The sequence below is a fragment of the Coregonus clupeaformis genome, chromosome 34 (genome assembly GCF_020615455.1).
Source record: "Coregonus clupeaformis isolate EN_2021a chromosome 34, ASM2061545v1, whole genome shotgun sequence".
NCBI classification, from domain to species: domain Eukaryota; kingdom Metazoa; phylum Chordata; class Actinopteri; order Salmoniformes; family Salmonidae; genus Coregonus; species Coregonus clupeaformis.
This window is the reverse complement of record NC_059225.1, coordinates 12,020,172-12,040,213: the sequence shown is the minus strand read 5'-3', so window position 1 is coordinate 12,040,213 and position 20,042 is coordinate 12,020,172. Positions and strand designations below refer to the sequence as shown.

General features: G+C 48.9%; 1 protein-coding gene across 1 annotated transcript in view; it reads right to left on the bottom strand.

The window, feature by feature from the left end:
• Positions 1–20,042, bottom strand: part of LOC121549640 (mitogen-activated protein kinase kinase kinase 3) — a 138,112-nt gene that overhangs the window by 39,229 nt on the left and 78,841 nt on the right. The window lies entirely within an intron of this gene.

Here is a 20,042-nt window from a genome sequence, read left to right as displayed (position 1 = left end):
TGGAAAGAGACATAAAAAGGGAGTCATAAGATATTGAAACAAGGACAGTATTCACTATGATATTATTACTGACCTATTGTTCACAGTTATTAGTGAACTATAAAACTGTTCTTCTACTTACATATTCTGTCTGTCTGTCTGTGGAATGATAATTAGCAAATCGTGTTCCTGAAGCATCTCTATTTACCATGTTACATAAACACTCAGAGAGAGAGACAGAGAGAGAGACAGAGAGAGAGAGACAGAGGAGAGAGACAGAGGAGAGAGACAGGGAGAGAGACAGGGAGAGAGAGAGAGGGAGAGACTGAAAGAGACCTGTCCTCTCGTGTTTTCTTATCCTACCCGAGTCCTTCAAAAGGCTAGTGGCAGTTTGAAATGTAATACGTAGTTGCAGACAGAAAACAACTTAATTAGTCTACTGGTGTAATTGAATAAATAGAGTATATTTCCACTATTAAATAGGCCTTTAAGTGGGGTTGTACAGTATTTTGTTGAGGCTGTACAGTGTATTTTGAACTGCAACACAACACAGCGTTGCTACACAGCGTTGCCAGGCTGTTGCCATGCCATACTGTACTATACAGCAGTATCTGTTGCCATGCCATACTGTACTATACAGCAGTATCTGTTGCCATGCCATACTGTACTATACAGCAGTATCTGTTGCCATGCCATACTGTACTATACAGCAGTATCTGTTGCCATGCCATACTGTACTATACAGCAGTATCTGTTGCCATGCCATACTGTACTATACAGCAGTATCTGTTGCCATGCCATACTGTACTATACAGCAGTATCTGTTGCCATGCCATACTGTACTATACAGCAGTATCTGTTGCCATGCCATACTGTACTATACAGCAGTATCTGTTGCCATGCCATACTGTACTATACAGCAGTATCTGTTGCCATGCCATACTGTACTATACAGCAGTATCTGTTGCCATGCCATACTGTACTATACAGCAGTATCTGTTGCCATGCCATACTGTACTATACAGCAGTATCTGTTGCCATGCCATACTGTACTATACAGCAGTATCTGTTGCCATGCCATACTGTACTATACAGCAGTATCTGTTGCCATGCCATACTGTACTATACAGCAGTATCTGTTGCCATGCCATACTGTACTATACAGCAGTATCTGTTGCCATGCCATACTGTACTATACAGCAGTATCTGTTGCCATGCCATACTGTACTATACAGCAGTATCTGTTGCCATGCCATACTGTACTATACAGCAGTATCTGTTGCCATGCCATACTGTACTATACAGCAGTATCTGTTGCCATGCCATACTGTACTATACAGCAGTATCTGTTGCCATGCCATACTGTACTATACAGCAGTATCTGTTCTGGGATTGTGACGTAACAGGGGAACAAAACGGATTAATCATCCAACACACCCATGTATAAATAAATAACCAATGCACTGAGCTTAGTGACGAACACACAGCCCTCTCTCTGATACAGCTACAACCTCCCTCCGTCAGCCAGTCAGTCAGTCAGTCAGTCAGTCAGCCAGGCAGTCAGTAAGCCAGACAGTCAGTCAGTAAGCCAGGCAGTCAGTCAGCCAGTCAGTAAGCCAGGCAGTCAGTCAGTCAGTCAGTCAGTCAGTCAGTCAGTCAGTCAGTCAGCCAGGCAGTCAGTAAGCCAGACAGTCAGTCAGTAAGCCAGGCAGTCAGTCAGCCAGTCAGTAAGCCAGGCAGTCAGTCAGTCAGTCAGTCAGTCAGTCAGTCAGTCAGTCAGTCAGTAAGCCAGACAGTCAGTAAGCCAGGCAGTCAGTCAGTCAGTTAGTCAATCAGCCAGTCAGTGAGTCAGTCAGTCAGTAAGTCAGTGAGCCAGTCAGTCAGTCAGTCAGTGAGTCAGTCAGTCAGTCAGCCAAACAGTCAGTCAGTCAGTCAGTCAGTCAGTCAGTCAGTCTGTCAGTCAGTCTGTCAGTGAGCCAGACAGTCAGTCAGTCAGTGAGTCAGTCAGTAAGTCAGTGAGTCAGTCAGTGAGTCAGTCAGTGAGTCAGTCAATGAGTCAGTCAGTGAGCCAGTCAGTCAGTCAGTCAGTAAGTCAGTGAGTCAGTAAGTCAGTCAGTGAGTCAGTCAGTCAGTCAGTGAGTCAGTCAGTGAGTCAGTCAATGAGTCAGTCAGTGAGCCAGTCTGTCAGTCAGTCAGTCAGTCAGTAAGTCAGTGAGTCAGTAAGTCAGTCAGTGAGTCAGTCAGTCAGTCAGTGAGCCAGTCTGTCAGTCAGTCAGTCAGTAAGTAAGTCAGTGAGTCAGTAAGTCAGTCAGTCAGTCAGTCAGTCAGTCAGTCAGTGAGTCAGTCAGTCTGTCAGTCAGTCAGTCAGTGAGCCAGACAGTCAGTCAGTAAGCCAGGCAGTCAGTCAGCCAGTCAGTAAGCCAGGCAGTCAGTCAGTCAGTCAGTCAGTCAGTAAGCCAGACAGTCAGTAAGCCAGGCAGTCAGTCAGTCAGTCAGTTAGTCAATCAGCCAGTCAGTGAGTCAGTAAGTCAGTCAGTCAGTCAGTCAGTCAGTCAGTCAGTCAGTCAGTGAGTCAGTCAGTCAGTCAGCCAAACAGTCAGTCAGTCAGTCAGTCAGTCAGTCAGTCAGTCAGTCTGTCAGTGAGCCAGACAGTCAGTCAGTCAGTGAGTCAGTCAGTAAGTCAGTGAGTCAGTAAGTCAGTGAGTCAGTCAGTGAGTCAGTCAGTGAGTCAGTCAGTGAGTCAGTCAATGAGTCAGTCAGTGAGCCAGTCAGTCAGTCAGTGAGCCAGTCTGTCAGTCAGTCAGTCAGTCAGTAAGTCAGTGAGTCAGTAAGTCAGTAAGTCAGTCAGTAAGTCAGTCAGTGAGTCAGTCAGTCAGCCAGTCAGCCAGTCAGCCAGTCAGTCAGTCAGCCAGTCAGTCAGCCAGCCAGTCAGTCAGCCAGTCAGTCAGTCAGTCAGTCAGTGAGCCAGACAGTCAGTCAGTCAGTGACCGGTGGAAATCTGTCCTTTGGTCTGATGAGTCCAAATTTGAAATGTATGGTTCCAACCGCCGTGTCTTTGTGTGACGCAGAGTAGGTGAACGGATGATCTCTGTCAGTGATTAATTTAGAATTCAAGGTACACTTAACCAGCATGGCTTCCACAGCATTCTGCAACGATACACCATCCCATCTGGTTTGCGCTCAGTGGGACTATCATTTGTTTTTCAACAGGACAATGACCCAACACACCTCCAGGCTGTGTAAGGGCTATTTGACCAAGAAGGAGAGTGATGGAGTGCTGCATCTGATGACCTGGCCTCCACAATCACCCGACCTCAACCCAATTGAGATGGTTTGGGATGAGTTGGACCGCAGAGTGAAGGAAAAGCTGCCAACAAGTGCTCAGCATATGTGGGAACTCCTTCAAGACTGTTGGAAAAGCATTCCAGGTAAAGCTGGTTGAGAGAATGCCAAGAGCGCGCAAAGATGTCATCAAGGGGATAAAATTGTAGACCTGCACAAGGCTGGGATGGGCTACAGAACAATAGGCAAGCAGCTTGGTGAGAAGGCAACAACTGTTGGCGCAATTATTAGAAAATGGAAGAAGTTCAAGATGACGGTCAATCACCCTCGGTCTGGGGCTCCATGCAAGATCTCACCTCGTGGGGCATCAATGATCATGAGGAAGGTGAGGGATCAGCCCAGAACTACATGGCAGGACCTGGTCAATGACCTGAAAAGAGCTGAGACCACAGTCTCAAAGAAAACCATTAGTAACACACTATGCCGTCATGGATTAAAATCCTGCAGCGCACACAAGGTCCCCCTGCTCAAGCCAGCGCATGTCCAGGCCCATCTGAAGTTTGCCAATAACCATCTGGATGATCCAGAGGAGGAATGGGAGAAGGTCATGTGTTCTGATGAGACAAAAATAGAGCTTTTTGGTCTAAACTCCACTCGCCGTGTTTGGAGGAAGAAGGTTGAGTACAACCCCAAGAACACCATCCCAACCGTGAAGCATGGAGGTGGAAACATCATTCTTTGGGGATGCTTTTCTGCAAAGGGGACAGGACGACTGCACCGTATTGAGGGGAGGATGGATGGGGCCATGTATCGCGAGATCTTGGCCAACAACCTCCTTCCCTCAGTAAGAGCATTGAAGATGGGTCGTGGCTGGGTCTTCCAGCATGACAACGACCCAAAACACACAGCCAGGGCAACTAAGGAGTGGCTCCGTAAGAAGCATCTCAAGGTCCTGGAGTGGCCTAGCCAGTCTCCAGACCTGAACCCAATAGAAAATCTTTGGAGGGAGCTGAAAGTCCGTATTGCCCAGCGACAGCCACGAAACCTGAAGGATCTGGAGAAGGTCTGTATGGAGGAGTGGGCCAAAATCCATGTTGCAGTGTGTGCAAACCTGGTCAAGACCTACAGGAAACGTATGATCTCTGTAATTGCAAACAAAGGTTTCTGTACCAAATATTAAGTTCTGCTTTTCTGATGTATCAAATACTTATGTCATGCAATAAAATGCAAATTAATTACTTAAAAATCATACAATGTGATTTTCTGGATTATTTTTTTTTGCAGACATCAGATTAACCATGCGCCACTTCTCTCTCCCGCCAATTTGTGCACATTCATTGTTTCATAACTTCATTGTGTGAATTGTTTGCGTTTGATTGTTAGTGTATATCAATTTCCCATGACATATATCACCACTAGTACATTTACCGTTAATTCCTATAATTGCTAATCAACAATGTTTGTTACTTTGGTTACGGTCATTTATTTTAATGCATTCAATATTGTTATTCCAGTCTTCCAGTTCTCATTGTCGGAGTGGACACATTGTTTACAAGTTGCACAACCTACGCTACACTTGTGAGAAACAAGTTTTGATTTATTTAATTCCATTTACAAGTTCTGTCAATTTAGTCATTGTATTTTGTTTGGAGCGCTTCTGTCAATGTTGAGTAAGGACGCGCATGCATAGAAGTAAGCCTATAGGCTACCTGGCCTGCGCTCAAATGTAGTAAATGTGCCCATTTGGGGATCTGATAGTATTTATGATTGGCTTAACGCACCACCACTAATGACCTGTGGAGCTTCTCACAGTAATGTTTTCTTCACCTCAAACAGCAAACAAACAAAGTCTGTTTTTACATCCACTGAGAATTACAATAGTTCCTCAATGTATTTGAAAAATCTTTCCAGGTCTCTCCCTTTCGATAACCACTCAGAGTGAAAGGGAAAAATGTAATGCTCAGATCCAGTGGAAAAATCATAAAATAGGCTTCTTATCAGTGCTTGACTTGGACTGAAATAGGTTCCGGTTCTCATTTTGGGTGCTGGTACTGTTTATATTTAGGTGCAGGTGTCACGTCTCCTCCCGTTGCTCCCCTCCGGCACTCTGATTCGCCGGTCTCCTGAGCCACCGGTCTGAGCGCACCACCTCGGCAACACCGGAATGGAAACCCCACGCACCCTAATCACCTCCAGCGCACCTGCACCTCAACAACTCATCACCACCCCCTGGACTGTTCTGGATGATGTTGTGTGTAATTGTTTAGCTTCGTGTCGTTTACTCTCTCTTTGGTATTCTCTTTCTCATTATTAAGTAAACCTTTACCTTGTTAATTCCTGCGTCTGCGTCCTGCCTCTTCGTATACTCAGTACTCGTCACAGAATCACACACCTGATGAAAGTGGATCCAGCAGGAGTTTCCCAGTGCCTGGACCAGCACCAGCAGCAGCTTGCCCAGTTGAACGCCGCCATGCAGGAAGTGCTCCAAACGCTGCATAAACTGAGCAGCGCTCCGGTTCCACCTCAGGGAGCGGCGAGTGCACCCAATCCACCTGTTCCCGTGCTATCACCCACTTCTGAGGGAACCCTCGCCCTACCGGAGCGCTATGACGGTAAAACTACTAAATGTAGCGGCTTTCTGCTACAGGTTTCACTTTATCTGATGCGTCAGCCTGGGGCATATCCATCTGACCAAGCTAGGATAGTGCTGGTGATTTCGCTACTTAAAGGAAAGGCACTAGATTGGGCCACGGCAGTCTGGGAAGGAGGTGAGGCCGTGGTGCTTCCCTACTCCACCTTCCTCGCTCGGTTCAGGGCGGTGTTTGATCATCCCACGGACGGAAAGGACGGAAAGGACGGGGGTGAGCGTCTCCTCCATCTACAACAGAGATATAGGCGGACGCGGGCCCCTAACTGGGACTGCGCCATTGACCTGCTGGAGGGACAACACCCCCCGAAGAATCACATTTACCCCCTTTCCATTGGCGGAGACTGACGCCATGGAGAAGTATGTGGCGGAGACCCTGAAACAGGGGTTCATCAGACGCTCTACCTCTCCTGCCTCCACCAGTTTCTTCTTCGTGGCCAAAAAAGACAGAGGACTGAGACCATGCATTGACTACAGGGGGCTGAACGCAGTCCCCACCAAGTACCGGTACCCCCTCCTTCTGGTTCCGTCGGCCATCGAGCATCTACGAGGGGCCCAGTACTTTACCAAGTTGGACCTGAGGAGTGCCTACAACCTGATCCGAATCCGGGAAGGAGACGAGTGGAAGACAGCATTCAGCACTACCTCAGGCCACCATGAATACTGCGTCATGCCCTACGGCCTCGCCAACGCACCTTCTGTGTTCCAGTCCTTCGTCAATGATGTGTTCCGGGACATGCTGAGTAGACAGGTGGTGGTGTGCATCGACGATATCCTGATCTACTCGGATACGTTTGAGGAGCACGTCAGGGACGTCCAAGCTGTCCTACTCTGTCTCTGGGAACACAGCCTGTTGGTGAAGGGGGAGGAAATGGGAATTCCACCAACAGGCCATCTCCTTCCTGGGATACAGGATCAGTCCTCAGGGGGTGTTCATGGAAAGACTGAAAACGGACGCCGTCAGGTCATGGTCAGTTCCCACCACCATCAAGGGCCTACAGAGCTTCCTGGGCTTCGCCAATTTCTACCGGTGTTTCATCAGGTCCTTCAGCTCCACAGCCGCCCCGCTCACCTCTCTCCTTAAGGGTGGGCCTCAGAGAGGCTAAAGGAGAGGTTAACCACAGCGCCCATCCTAAAACACCCAGATCCATCTCTTCCTTTCATCTTGGAGGTGGACGCATCGGAGGAGGGCGTGGGTGCGGCCCTCTCCCAGCGGCACGGTAAGCCAGAGAAAATGTATCCCTGTGCCTTTTTCTCTAAAAAGCTTACCCCCGCAGAGAGGAACTATGGAGTTGGAGACAGGGAGCTGTTGGCGGTGGTCCTCGCTCTGGAGGAATGGAGACACTGGCTGGAGGGCGCAGACCATCCATTCCAGATTCTTACTGACCACCGGAATTTGGAGCACATACGGGCAGCGAAACGGATGAACTCTCGTCAAGCCAGGTGGGCCCAATTTCTTACTCGCTTTCAGTTCATTCTGTCCTACCGCCAAGGATCCCAGAATGTGAAGGCCGACGCACTCTCCAGGATGCACCATACCGGAGAAAGGAAGGATCTGGTGGGTCCTATCCTGCCCCCGTCTCTCATCGTTGCTCCTGTTGTTTGGGATGTGGATGAAGACATCCGCCTGGCGGCTCAGGAGGACCCAGCGCCTGCCAACGCCCCTCCGGTGCGTGAGTATGTACCCACCAGTGTCCGTGACCGCCTGCTGATCTGGGCGCACACCACCCTTACGGCAGGGCACTCTGGTATTACACGCACCCTGCATTCTCTAGCACAACATTTTTATTTATTTATTTTATTTCACCTATATTTAACCAGGTAAGCCAGTTGAGAACAAGTTCTCATTTGCAACTGCGACCTGGCCAAGATAAAGCAAAGCAGTGCGATAAAAACAACAACACAGAGTTACATATGGGGTAAAAAAACAAAGTAAAAAAATACAACAGAAAATATATATACAGTGTGTGCAAATGTAGCAAGTTATGGAGGTAAGGCAATAAATAGGCTATAGTGTAAAATAATTACAATTAGTATTAACACTGGAATGCTAGATGTGCAAGAGATTATGTGCAAATAGAGATACTGGGGTGCAAAAGAGCAAAATAAATAACAATATAGGGATGAGGTAGTTGGGTGGGCTAATTTCAGATGGGCTGTGTACAGGTGCAGTGATCGGTAAGGTGCTCTGACAACTGATGCTTAAAGTTAGTGAGGGAGATAAGAGTCTCCAGCTTCAGAGATGTTTGCAATTCATTCCAGTCATTGGCAGCAGAGAACTGGAAGGAATGGCGGCCAAAGGAGGTGTTGGCTTTGGGGATGACCAGTGAGATATACCTGCTGGAGCGCAGACTACGGGTGGGTGCTGCTATGGTGACCATGAGCTAAGATAAGGCGGGGATTTGCCTAGAAGGGATTTATAGATGACCTGGAGCCAGTGGGTTTGACGACGAACATGTAGTGAGGACCAGCCAACAAGAGCGTACAGGTCACAGTGGTGGGTAGTGTATGGGGCTTTGGAGACAAAACGGATGGCACTGTGATAGACTACATCCAATTTGCTGAGTAGAGTGTTGGAGGCTATTTTGTAAATGACATCGCCGAAGTCAAGGATCGGTAGGATAGTCAGTTTTACGAGGGCATGTTTGGCAGCATGAGTGAAGGAGGCTTTGTTGCGAAATAGGAAGCCAATTCTAGATTTAACTTTGGATTGGAGATTCTTAATGTGAGTCTGGAAGGAGAGTTTACAGTCTAACCAGACACCTAGGTATTTGTAGTTAACATACTCTAGGTCAGACCCGTCGAGAGTAGTGATTCTAGTCGGGTGGGCGGGTGCCAGCAGCGTTCGATTGAAGAGCATGCATTTAGTTTTACTAGTGTTTAAGAGCAGTTGGAGGCTACTGAAGGAGTGTTGTATGGCATTGAAGCTCGTTTGGAGGTTTGTTAACACAGTGTCCAATGAAGGGCCAGATGTATACAAAATGGTGTCGTCTGCGTAGAGGTGGATCTGAGAGTCACCAGCAGCAAGAGCGACATCATTGATATACACAGAGAAAAGAGTCGGCCCAAGAATTGAACCCTGTGGCACCCCCATAGAGACTGCCATAGGTCCAGACAACAGGCCCTCCGATTTGACACATTGAACTCTATCTGAGAAGTAGTTGGTGAACCAGGCGAGGCAGTCATTTGAGAAACCAAGGCTATTTAGTCTGCCAATAAGAATGGCTGGGTGTCCAAGGGGCCAGGGCCGGCTGGTACCCCAGGACGCACTGGAAGGGAGTGAGCCCCGTGGAGGAGTGAACGAGGGAGTTCTGGGCATATTCTGCCCAGGGTAGAAACCTCGACGGGGTTCACAAAAATACTGGTGGCCCACCTTGGCTTCTGATGTCTCCTGCTATGTCAACTCCTGTTCCGTATGTGCCCAAACGAAGACACCTCGGGACGCCCCGGCAGGCAAACTAGTTCCTTTCCCAGTGCCTCAGCGACCTTGGTCACACCTGTCCACGACCTCCCACGTTCTGACGGCTTCACCACAGTCATGGTGCTCGTAGATCATTTCTCCAAATCATGCAGTTTTCTGCCACTAACTGGTCTTCCTTCTGCTCTCCAGGTTGCTGAGGTCCTGTTCCAACAGGTCTTCCGGCATTATGGACTTCCGGAGGGCATAGTTTCGGACCGTGGCCCCCAATTCACCTCCCGAGTGTGGAAGGCTTTCCTGGAGAAGATCGGGGCCACGGCCAGCCTCACTTCCGGGTATAGGCCTCAGTCGAATGGGCAGGTGGAGCGCATGAACCAGGAGCCGGGGAGGCTTCTTCATTGCCACTGTCAGGACTGGCAGGGTGAGTGGGCGAGGTTTCTACCCCCCTTGGACACCCAGCCAGACCGATGCGCCCGCTGTCGACGAGTGGTTCCACAGGGCCGGACAGGTCTGGGACGCCGCCCATGTCCATCTCCAGAGGGCCATTCGTCGGCAGAAGGACCAAGACATCCGCCACCGCAGTGAGGCCCCTGTATTCCAGCCTGGTGATTGTGTCTGGCTGTTCATAACAAACCTCCCTCTCCGCCTGCCCTGCAAGAAACTGAGCCCCCGGTTTGTGTGGCCGTTTAAGGTCCTTCGGCGGATAAATTAGGTATCATACCAGCTGCTCCTTCCCCCTCACTACCGTGTCTCACCCACTTTTCATGTGTCTCTCCTCAGGCCGGTAGTTCCTGGTCCTCTGGCGGATGCGGTCCCCCGGGGTATGCCCCCTCCGCCCCTGGACATTGAGGGACCTGCTGGACTCTAGGTTCCGTGGGGGACGGCTCTATTACCTGGTGGACTGGGAGGGGTATGGTCCTGAGGAGAGGAGCTGGGTTCCGGCTGGGGACGTTCTGGACCCCAACCTAATTCTGAACTTCCACCGTCGCCGCCCTGACCGGCCCGCTCCTCGTCCTCGGGGTCGTCCTCCTTGCCGGCGACGTCCTGTGGCTGGAGCCGCGCGTCCAGGGGGGGGGGTACTGTTACATTTCCTCCCATTGCTCCCCTCCGGCGCTCTGATTCGTTGGTCTACTGAGCCACCGGTCTGAGCGCACCACCTCGGCAACACCGGAATTGAAACCCAACGCACCCTAATCACCTCCAGCGCACCTGCACATCATCACCACCCCTATTTAGCCCTGGACTGTTCTGGATGATGTTGTGTGGGATTGTTTAGCGTCGTATTCTCTTTCTCATTATTAAGTCAACCTTTACCTTGTTAATTCCTGCATCTGCATCCTGCCTCTTCAGTACACGTGACAGCAGGAGCTCCACAATACTTTTGAGTTAATATTCTATAAGAGGAACAGGAGCTCAAGTAGTAGAACATTTTAGATGCCGGTACTCAGCTCCGGTGAGCTCCTGCGCAAGTCAAGCACTGCTTCTTATCCCTTGTGCAAATAGTCTACAGCTGTGTCTATCCCGAGCTCACTGGCACTGTAAACTCTGAGGGCCCAGAATATATGATACAATGTTGCAAGTTCGCTAGCGCAAGCTTCAGGCCGGACCAAGTTAATAGTTGATACAATGTTTCAAGTTTGTTGCAGACAGGCCATGTGCAGCTAATGTGATTTATAGGATATTTACAGTATTTCTATCAGGATATTTTCTACCTGAAGGCAGCAATGTTTTTATTTGTTGGCTTTATGGAGGCTATTTTTACAGGGTTGGCAATGGCAATAGAAGTTACTTTTTAGATTTGTATCATTTTCATTTAGATTTGGATATAATTTTGATTAACCACATGACAATGACTGAGTTATGAAGACGTTACTATAAATTAAATGAAAGTGTAACTAGCACGCAGATGGGTAGAAGTGGTGAGATAAATTGGCATTCCACATGAGAAAGGTTGTTGACTCCTCCAATTACCTCCAGGAGAGTAATGGCAGAATCTGAGAAAGCCAGCAGGAGGAGAATAGCTGGGTCTAGATCTCTGGTGCATCAAACCATAAGCTTAAAACATCAGACAAGCTCAATGTACAGTTGAAATCGGAAGTTTACATACACTTAGGTTGGAGTCATTAAAACTCGTTTTTCAACCACTCCACACATTTCTTGTTAACAAACTATAGTTTTGGCAAGTCGGTTAGGACATCTACTTTGTGCATGACACGAGTAATTTTTCCAACAATTGTTTACAGACAGATTATATCACTTATAATTCACTGTATCACAATTCCAGTGGGTCAGAAGTTTACATACACTAAGTTGACTGTGCCTTTAAACAGCTTGGAAAATTCCAGAAAATGATGTCATGGCTTTAGAAGCTTCTGATAGGCTAATTGACATCATTTGAGTCAATTGGAGGTGTACCTGTGGATGTATTTCAAGGCCTACCTTCAAACTCAGTGCTTGTTTGCTTGACATGATGGGGAAATCAAAAGAAATCAGCCAAGACCTCAGAAAAAAATGTGTAGACCTCCACAAGTCTGGTTCATTCTTGGGAGCAATTTCCAAATGCCTGAAGGTACCACGTTCATCTGTACAAACAATAGTACGTAAGTATAAACACCATGGGACCATGCAGCCGTCATACCGCTCAGGAAGGAGACACATTCTGTCTCCTAGAGATGAACGTACTTTGGTGCGAAAAGTGCAAATCAATCCCAGAACAACAGCAAAGGACCTCGTGAAGATGCTGGAGGAAACAGATACAAAAGTATCTATATCCACAGTAAAACGAGTCCTATATCAACATAAACTGAAAGGCCGCTCAGCAAGGAAGAAGCCACTGCTCCAAAACCGCCATAAAAACCCAGACTACAGTTTGCAACTGCACATGGGGACAAAGATCGTACTTTTTGAGAAATTTCCTCTGGTCTGATGAAACAAAAATAGAACTGTTTGGCCATAATGACCATCGTTATGTTTGGAGGAAAAAGGGGGTTGCTTGCAGGCCGAAGAACACCATCCCAACCGTGAAGCACGGGGGTGGCAGCATCATGCTGTGGGGGTGCTTTGCTGCAGGAGGGACTGGTGCACTTCACAAAATAGATGGCATCATGAGGAAGGAAAATTATGTGGATATTGAAGCAACATCTCAAGACATCAGTCAGGAAGTTAAAGCTTGGTCGCAAATGGGTCTTCCAAATGGACAATGACCCCAAGCATACTTCCAAAGTTGTGGCAAAATGGCTTAAGGACAACAAAGTCAAGGTATTGGAGTGGCCATCACAAAGCCCTGACCTCAATCCTATAGAAAGTTTGTGGGCAGAACGGAAAAAGCATGTGCGAGCAAGGAGGCCTACAAACCTGACTCAGTTACACCAGCTCTGTCAGACGGAATGGGCCAAAATTCACCCAACTTATTGTGGGAAGCTTGTGGAAGGCTCCCCGAAACGTTTGACCCAAGTTAAACAATTTAAAGGCAATGCTACCAAATACTAATTGAGTGTATGTAAACTTCTGACCCACTGGGAATGTGATGAAAGAAATAAAAGCTGAAATAAATCATTCTCTCTACTATTATTCTGACATTTCACATTCTTAAAATAAAGTGGTGATCCTAACTGACCTAAGACAGGGAATTTTTACTAGGATTAAATGTCAGGAATTGTGAAAAACTGAGTTTAAATGTATTTGGCTAAGGTGTATGTAAACTTCCGACTTCAACTGTAGTTGATTTTATTAAAACACATAGGGTGTGTCTACATATGGAAAGAATACACATTTTAAAATGTTGAGCAATCGATTGGTCGAAAGAACAGAGGACTTTTGGTCCACCAAGATTTTTTAAACTCGGGGACAGCCCTAATACGGTTAGACTAGGACAGGGTAGTAGGGTTAGACTAGGACAGGGTAGTAGGGTTAGACTAGGACAGGGTAGTAGGGTTAGACTAGGACAGGGTAGTAGGGTTAGACTAGGACAGGGTAGTAGGGTTAGACTAGGACAGGGTAGTAGGGTTAGGACAGGGTAGTAGGGTTAGACTAGGACAGGGTAGTAGGGTTAGACTAGGACAGGTAGTAGGGTTGACTAGGACAGGGTAGTAGGGTTAGACTAGGACAGGGTAGTAGGGTTAGACTAGGACAGGGTAGTAGGGTTAGACTAGGACAGGGTAGTAGGGTTAGACTAGGACAGGGTAGTAGGGTTAGACTAGGACAGGGTAGTAGGGTTAGACTAGGACAGGGTAGTAGGGTTAGACTAGGACAGGGTAGTAGGGTTAGACTAGGACAGGGTAGTAGGGTTAGAGCTAGGACAGGGTAGTAGGGTTAGGCTAGGACAGGGTAGTAGGGTTAGACTAGGACAGGGTAGTAGGGTTAGACTAGGACAGGGTAGTAGGGTTAGACTAGGACAGGGTAGTAGGGTTGAGACTAGGACAGGGTAGTAGGGTTGGACTGAGACAGGGTAGTAGGGTTAGACTAGGACAGGGTAGTGGGTTAGACTAGGACAGGCTAGTAGGGTTAGACTAGGACAGGGTAGTAGGGTTAGGACAGGGTAGTAGGGTTAGACTAGGACAGGGTAGTAGGGTTAGACTAGGACAGGGTAGTAGGGTTAGGACAGGGTAGTAGGGTTAGACTAGGACAGGGTAGTAGGGTTAGACTAGGACAGGGTAGTAGGGTTAGACTAGGACAGGGTAGTAGGGTTAGAGCCAGGACAGGGTAGTAGGGTTAGACTAGGACAGGGTAGTAGGGTTAGACTAGGACAGGGTAGTAGGGTTAGACTAGGAGAGGGTAGTAGGGTTAGACTAGGACAGGGTAGTAGGGTTAGAGCTAGGACAGGCTAGTAGGGTTAGACTAGGACAGGGTAGTAGGGTTAGACTAGGACAGGGTAGTAGGGTTAGAGCTAGGACAGGGTAGTAGGGTTAGAGCTAGGACAGGGTAGTAGGGTTAGAGCTAGGACAGGGTAGTAGGGTTAGACTAGGACAGGGTAGTAGGGTTAGACTAGGACAGGGTAGTAGGGTTAGACTAGGACAGGGTAGTAGGGTTAGAGCTAGGACAGGGTAGTAGGGTTAGACTAGGACAGGGTAGTAGGGTTAGACTAGGACAGGGTAGTAGGGTTAGACTAGGACAGGGTAGTAGGGTTAGACTAGGACAGGGTAGTAGGGTTAGACTAGGACAGGGTAGTAGGGTTAGACTAGGACAGGCTAGTGGGTTAGACTAGGACAGGGTAGTAGGGTTAGAGCTAGGACAGGGTAGTAGGGGTTAGACTAGGACAGGGTAGTAGGGTTAGACTAGGACAGGGTAGTAGGGTTAGACTAGGACAGGGTAGTAGGGTTAGACTAGGACAGGGTAGTAGGGTTAGACTAGGACAGGGTAGTAGGGTTAGAGCTAGGACAGGGTAGTAGGGTTAGACTAGGACAGGGTAGTAGGGTTAGACTAGGACAGGGTAGTAGGGTTAGAGCTAGGACAGGGTAGTAGGGTTAGACTAGGACAGGGTAGTAGGGTTAGACTAGGACAGGGTAGTAGGGTTAGACTAGGACAGGGTAGTAGGGTTAGACTAGGACAGGGTAGTAGGGGTTAGACCAGGACAGGGTAGTAGGGTTAGACTAGGACAGGTAGTAGGGTTAGACTAGGACAGGGTAGTAGGGTTAGACTAGGACAGGGTAGTAGGGTTAGACTAGGACAGGGTAGTAGGGTTAGACTAGGACAGGGGTAGTAGGGTTAGACTAGGACAGGGTAGTAGGGTTAGACTAGGACAGGGTAGTAGGGTTAGACTAGGACAGGGTAGTAGGGTTAGACTAGGACAGGGTAGTAGGGTTAGACTAGGACAGGGTAGTAGGGTTAGAGCTAGGGACAGGTAGTAGGGTTAGACTAGGACAGGGTAGTAGGGTTAGACTAGGACAGGAGTAGTAGGGTTAGAGCTAGGACAGGGGTAGTAGGGTTAGACTAGGACAGGGTAGTAGGGTTAGACTAGGACAGGGTAGTAGGGTTAGACTAGGACAGGGTAGTAGGGTTAGACTAGGACAGGGTAGTAGGGTTAGACTAGGACAGGGTAGTAGGGTTAGAGCTAGGACAGGGTAGTAGGGTTAGACTAGGACAGGGTAGTAGGGTTAGACTAGGACAGGGTAGTAGGGTTAGAGCTAGGACAGGGTAGTAGGGTTAGACTAGGACAGGGTAGTGGGTTAGACTAGGACAGGGTAGTAGGGTTAGACTAGGACAGGTAGTAGGGTTAGAACTAGGACAGGGTAGTAGGGTTAGACTAGGACAGGGTAGTAGGGTTAGACTAGGACAGGGTAGTAGGGTTAGAGCTAGGACAGGGTAGTAGGGTTAGAGCTAGGACAGGGTAGTAGGGTTAGACTAGGACAGGGTAGTAGGGTTAGACTAGGACAGGGTAGTAGGGTTAGACTAGGACAGGGTAGTAGGGTTAGACTAGGACAGGGTAGTAGGGTTGAGACTAGGACAGGGTAGTAGGGTTAGACTAGGACAGGGTAGTAGGGTTAGACTAGGACAGGGTAGTAGGGTTAGACTAGGACAGGGTAGTAGGGTTAGACTAGGACAGGGTAGTGGGTTAGACTAGGACAGGTGTGGGTTAGACTAGAGACAGGGTAGTGGGTTAGACTAGGCAGGGTAGTAGGGTTGACTAGGACAGGGTAGTAGGGTTAGACTAGGACAGGGTAGTAGGGTTAGACTAGGACAGGGGTAGTAGGTTAGACTAGGACAGGGTAGTAGGGTTAGACTAGGACAGGGTAGTAGGGGTTAGACTAGACAGGGTAGTAGGGTTAGACTAGGACAGGGTAGTAGGGTTAGAGCTAGGACAGGGTAGTAGGGTTAGACTAGGACAGGGTAGTAGGGTTAGACTAGGACAGGGTAGTAGGGTTAGACTAGGACAGGGTAGTAGGGTTAGACTAGGACGGGTAGTAGGGTTAGACTAGGACGGGTAGTAGGGTTAGACTAGGACGGTGTGGGTTAGACTAGACAGTAGTGGGTTAGACTAGGACGGGTAGTGGTTAGAGCTAGGACAGGGTAGTGGGTTAGACTAGACAGGGTAGTAGGGTTAGAGCTAGGACAGGGTAGTAGGGTTGGACTAGGACAGGGTAGTAGGGTTAGACTAGGACAGGGTAGTAGGTTAGACTAGGACAGGGTAGTAGGGTTAGACTAGGACAGGGTAGTAGGGTTAGACTAGGACAGGGTCGTAGGGTTAGGACAGGGTAGTAGGGTTAGAGCTAGGACAGGGTAGTAGGGTTAGACTAGGACAGGGTAGTAGGGTTAGACTAGGACGGGTAGTAGGGTTAGAGCTAGGACAGGGTAGTAGGGTTAGAGCTAGGACAGGTAGTAGGGTTAGACTCAGGACAGGGTAGTAGGGTTAGAACTAGGACGGGTAGTAGGGTTAGACTAGGACAGGGTAGTAGGGTTAGACTAGGACAGGTTAGTAGGGTTAGACTAGGACAGGGTAGTAGGGTTAGACTAGGACAGGGTAGTAGGGTTAGAGCTAGGACAGGGTAGTAGGGTTAGACTAGGACAGGGTAGTAGGGTTGAGACTAGGACGGGTCGTGGGTTAGACTAGGACGGTAGTAGGGTTAGACTAGGACAGGGTAGTAGGGTTAGACTAGGACAGGGTAGTAGGGTTAGACTAGGACAGGGTCGTAGGGTTAGAGCTAGGACAGGGTAGTAGGGTTAGACTAGGACAGGGTAGTAGGGTTAGACTAGGACAGGGTGTAGGGTTAGACTAGGACGGGGGTAGACAGGGTAGTAGGGTTAGACTAGGACAGGGTAGTAGGGTTAGACTAGGACAGGGTAGTAGGGTTAGACTAGGACGGGTAGTAGGGTTAGACTAGGACGGGTGTAGGTTAGACTAGGACAGGGTAGTAGGGTTAGACTAGGACAGGGTAGTAGGGTTGGACTAGGACGGGTCGTAGGGTTAGACTAGGACAGGTGTGGGTTAGAGCTGGACGGGTTGGGTTAGACTAGGACGGGTAGTAGGGTTAGACTAGGACGGTAGTAGGGTTAGACTAGGACAGGGTAGTAGGGTTAGACTAGGACGGGTAGTAGGGTTAGACTAGGACAGGGTAGTAGGGTTAGAGCTAGGACAGGGTAGTAGGGTTAGACTAGGACAGGGTAGTAGGGTTAGACTAGGACAGGGTAGTAGGGTTAGACTAGGACAGGGTAGTAGGGTTAGACTAGGACAGGGTAGTAGGGTTAGACTAGGACAGGGTAGTAGGGTTAGACTAGGACAGGGTAGTAGGGTTAGAGCTAGGACAGGGTAGTAGGGTTAGACTAGGACAGGGTAGTAGGGTTAGACTAGGACAGGGTAGTAGGGTTAGAGCTAGGACAGGGTAGTAGGGTTAGAGCTAGGACAGGGTAGTAGGGTTAGACTAGGACAGGGTAGTAGGGTTAGACTAGGACAGGGTAGTAGGGTTAGAGCTAGGACAGGGTAGTAGGGTTAGAGCTAGGACAGGGTAGTAGGGTTAGACTAGGACAGGGTAGTAGGGTTAGAGCTAGGACAGGGTAGTAGGGTTAGACTAGGACGGGTAGTAGGGTTAGACTAGGACGGGTAGTAGGGTTAGACTAGGACAGGGTAGTAGGTTAGACTAGGACAGGGTAGTAGGGTTAGACTAGGACAGGGTAGTAGGGTTAGACTAGGACAGGGTAGTAGGGTTAGAGCTAGGACAGGGTAGTAGGGTTAGACTAGGACAGGGTAGTAGGGTTAGAGCTAGGACAGGTAGTAGGGTTAGAGCTAGGACAGGGTAGTAGGGTTAGACTAGGACAGGGTAGTGGTTAGACTAGGACAGGGTGTAGGGTTAGAGCTAGACAGGGTAGTAGGGTTAGACTAGGACAGGGTAGTAGGGTTAGAGCTAGGACAGGGTAGTAGGGTTAGAGCTAGGACAGGGTAGTAGGTTAGAGCTAGGACGGGTAGTAGGGTTAGACTAGGACAGGGTAGTAGGGTTAGACTAGGACGTTAGGGTTAGACTAGGACAGGGTAGAAGGGTTAGAGCTAGGACAGGGTAGTAGGGTTAGACTAGGACAGGGTAGTGGGTTAGACTAGGACAGGGTAGTAGGTTAGAGCTAGGACAGGGTAGTAGGGTTAGACTAGGACGGGTATAGGTTAGACTAGGACAGGGTAGTGGGTTAGAGCTAGGACGGGTAGTAGGGTTAGGCTAGGACGGGTAGTAGGGTTAGACTAGGACAGGTAGTAGGGTTAGACTAGGACAGGGTAGTAGGGTTAGACTAGGACAGGGTAGTAGGGTTAGACTAGGACAGGGTAGTGGGTTAGACTAGGACAGGGTAGTAGGGTTAGACTAGGACAGGGTAGTAGGGTTAGACTAGGACAGGGTAGTAGGGTTAGAGCTAGGACAGGGTAGTAGGGTTAGAGCTAGGACAGGGTAGTAGGGTTAGACTAGGACAGGGTAGTAGGGTTAGACTAGGACAGGGTAGTAGGGTTAGACTAGGACAGGGTAGTAGGGTTAGACTAGGACAGGGTAGTAGGGTTAGACTAGGACAGGGTAGTAGGGTTAGACTAGGACAGGGTAGTAGGGTTAGACTAGGACAGGGTAGTAGGGTTAGACTAGGACAGGGTAGTAGGGGTTAGACTAGGACAGGGTAGTAGGGTTAGCTAGGACAGGGTAGTAGGGTTGACTAGGACAGGGTAGTGGGGTTAGAGCTAGGACAGGGTAGTAGGGTTAGAGCTAGGACAGGGTAGTAGGGTTAGACTAGGACAGGGTAGTAGGGTTAGAGCTAGGACAGGGTAGTAGGGTTGGACTAGGACAGGGTAGTAGGGTTAGACTAGGACAGGGTAGTAGGGTTACTAGGACAGGGTAGTAGGGTTAGACTAGGACAGGGTAGTAGGGTTAGACTAGGACAGGTAGTAGGGTTAGACAGGGGTTGGACAGGGTAGTAGGGTTGAGACTAGGACAGGGTAGTAGGGTTAGACCTAGGACAGGGTGTAGGGTTAGACTAGGACAGGGTAGTAGGGTTAGAGCTAGGACAGGGTAGTAGGGTTAGACTAGGACAGGGTAGTAGGGTTAGACTAGGACAGGGTAGTAGGGTTAGACTAGGACAGGGTAGTAGGGTTAGACTAGGACGGGTAGTAGGGTTAGACTAGGACAGGGTAGTAGGGTTAGACTAGGACAGGGTAGTAGGGTTAGACTAGGACAGGGTAGTGGGTTAGACTAGGACAGGGTAGTAGGGTTAGAGCTAGGACAGGGTAGTAGGGTTAGACTAGGACAGGGTAGTAGGGTTAGACTAGGACGGTAGTAGGGTTAGCTAGGACAGGGTAGTAGGGTTAGACTAGGACAGGGTAGTAGGGTTAGACTAGGACAGGGTAGTAGGGTTAGGCTAGGACGGGTAGTGGGTTAGAGCTAGGACAGGGTAGTAGGGTTAGACTAGGACAGGGTAGTAGGGTTAGACTAGGACAGGGTAGTAGGGTTAGAGCTAGGACAGGGTAGTAGGGTTAGACTAGGACAGGGTAGTAGGGTTAGACTAGGACAGGGTAGTAGGGTTAGACTAGGACAGGGTAGTAGGGTTAGACTAGGACAGGTAGTAGGGTTAGACTAGGACAGGGTAGTAGGGTTGGACTAGGACAGGGTAGTAGGGTTAGACTAGGACAGGGTAGTAGGGTTAGACTAGGACAGGGTAGTAGGGTTAGACTAGGACAGGGTAGTAGGGTTAGAGCTAGGACAGGGTAGTAGGGTTAGACTAGGACAGGGTAGTAGGGTTAGACTAGGACAGGGTAGTAGG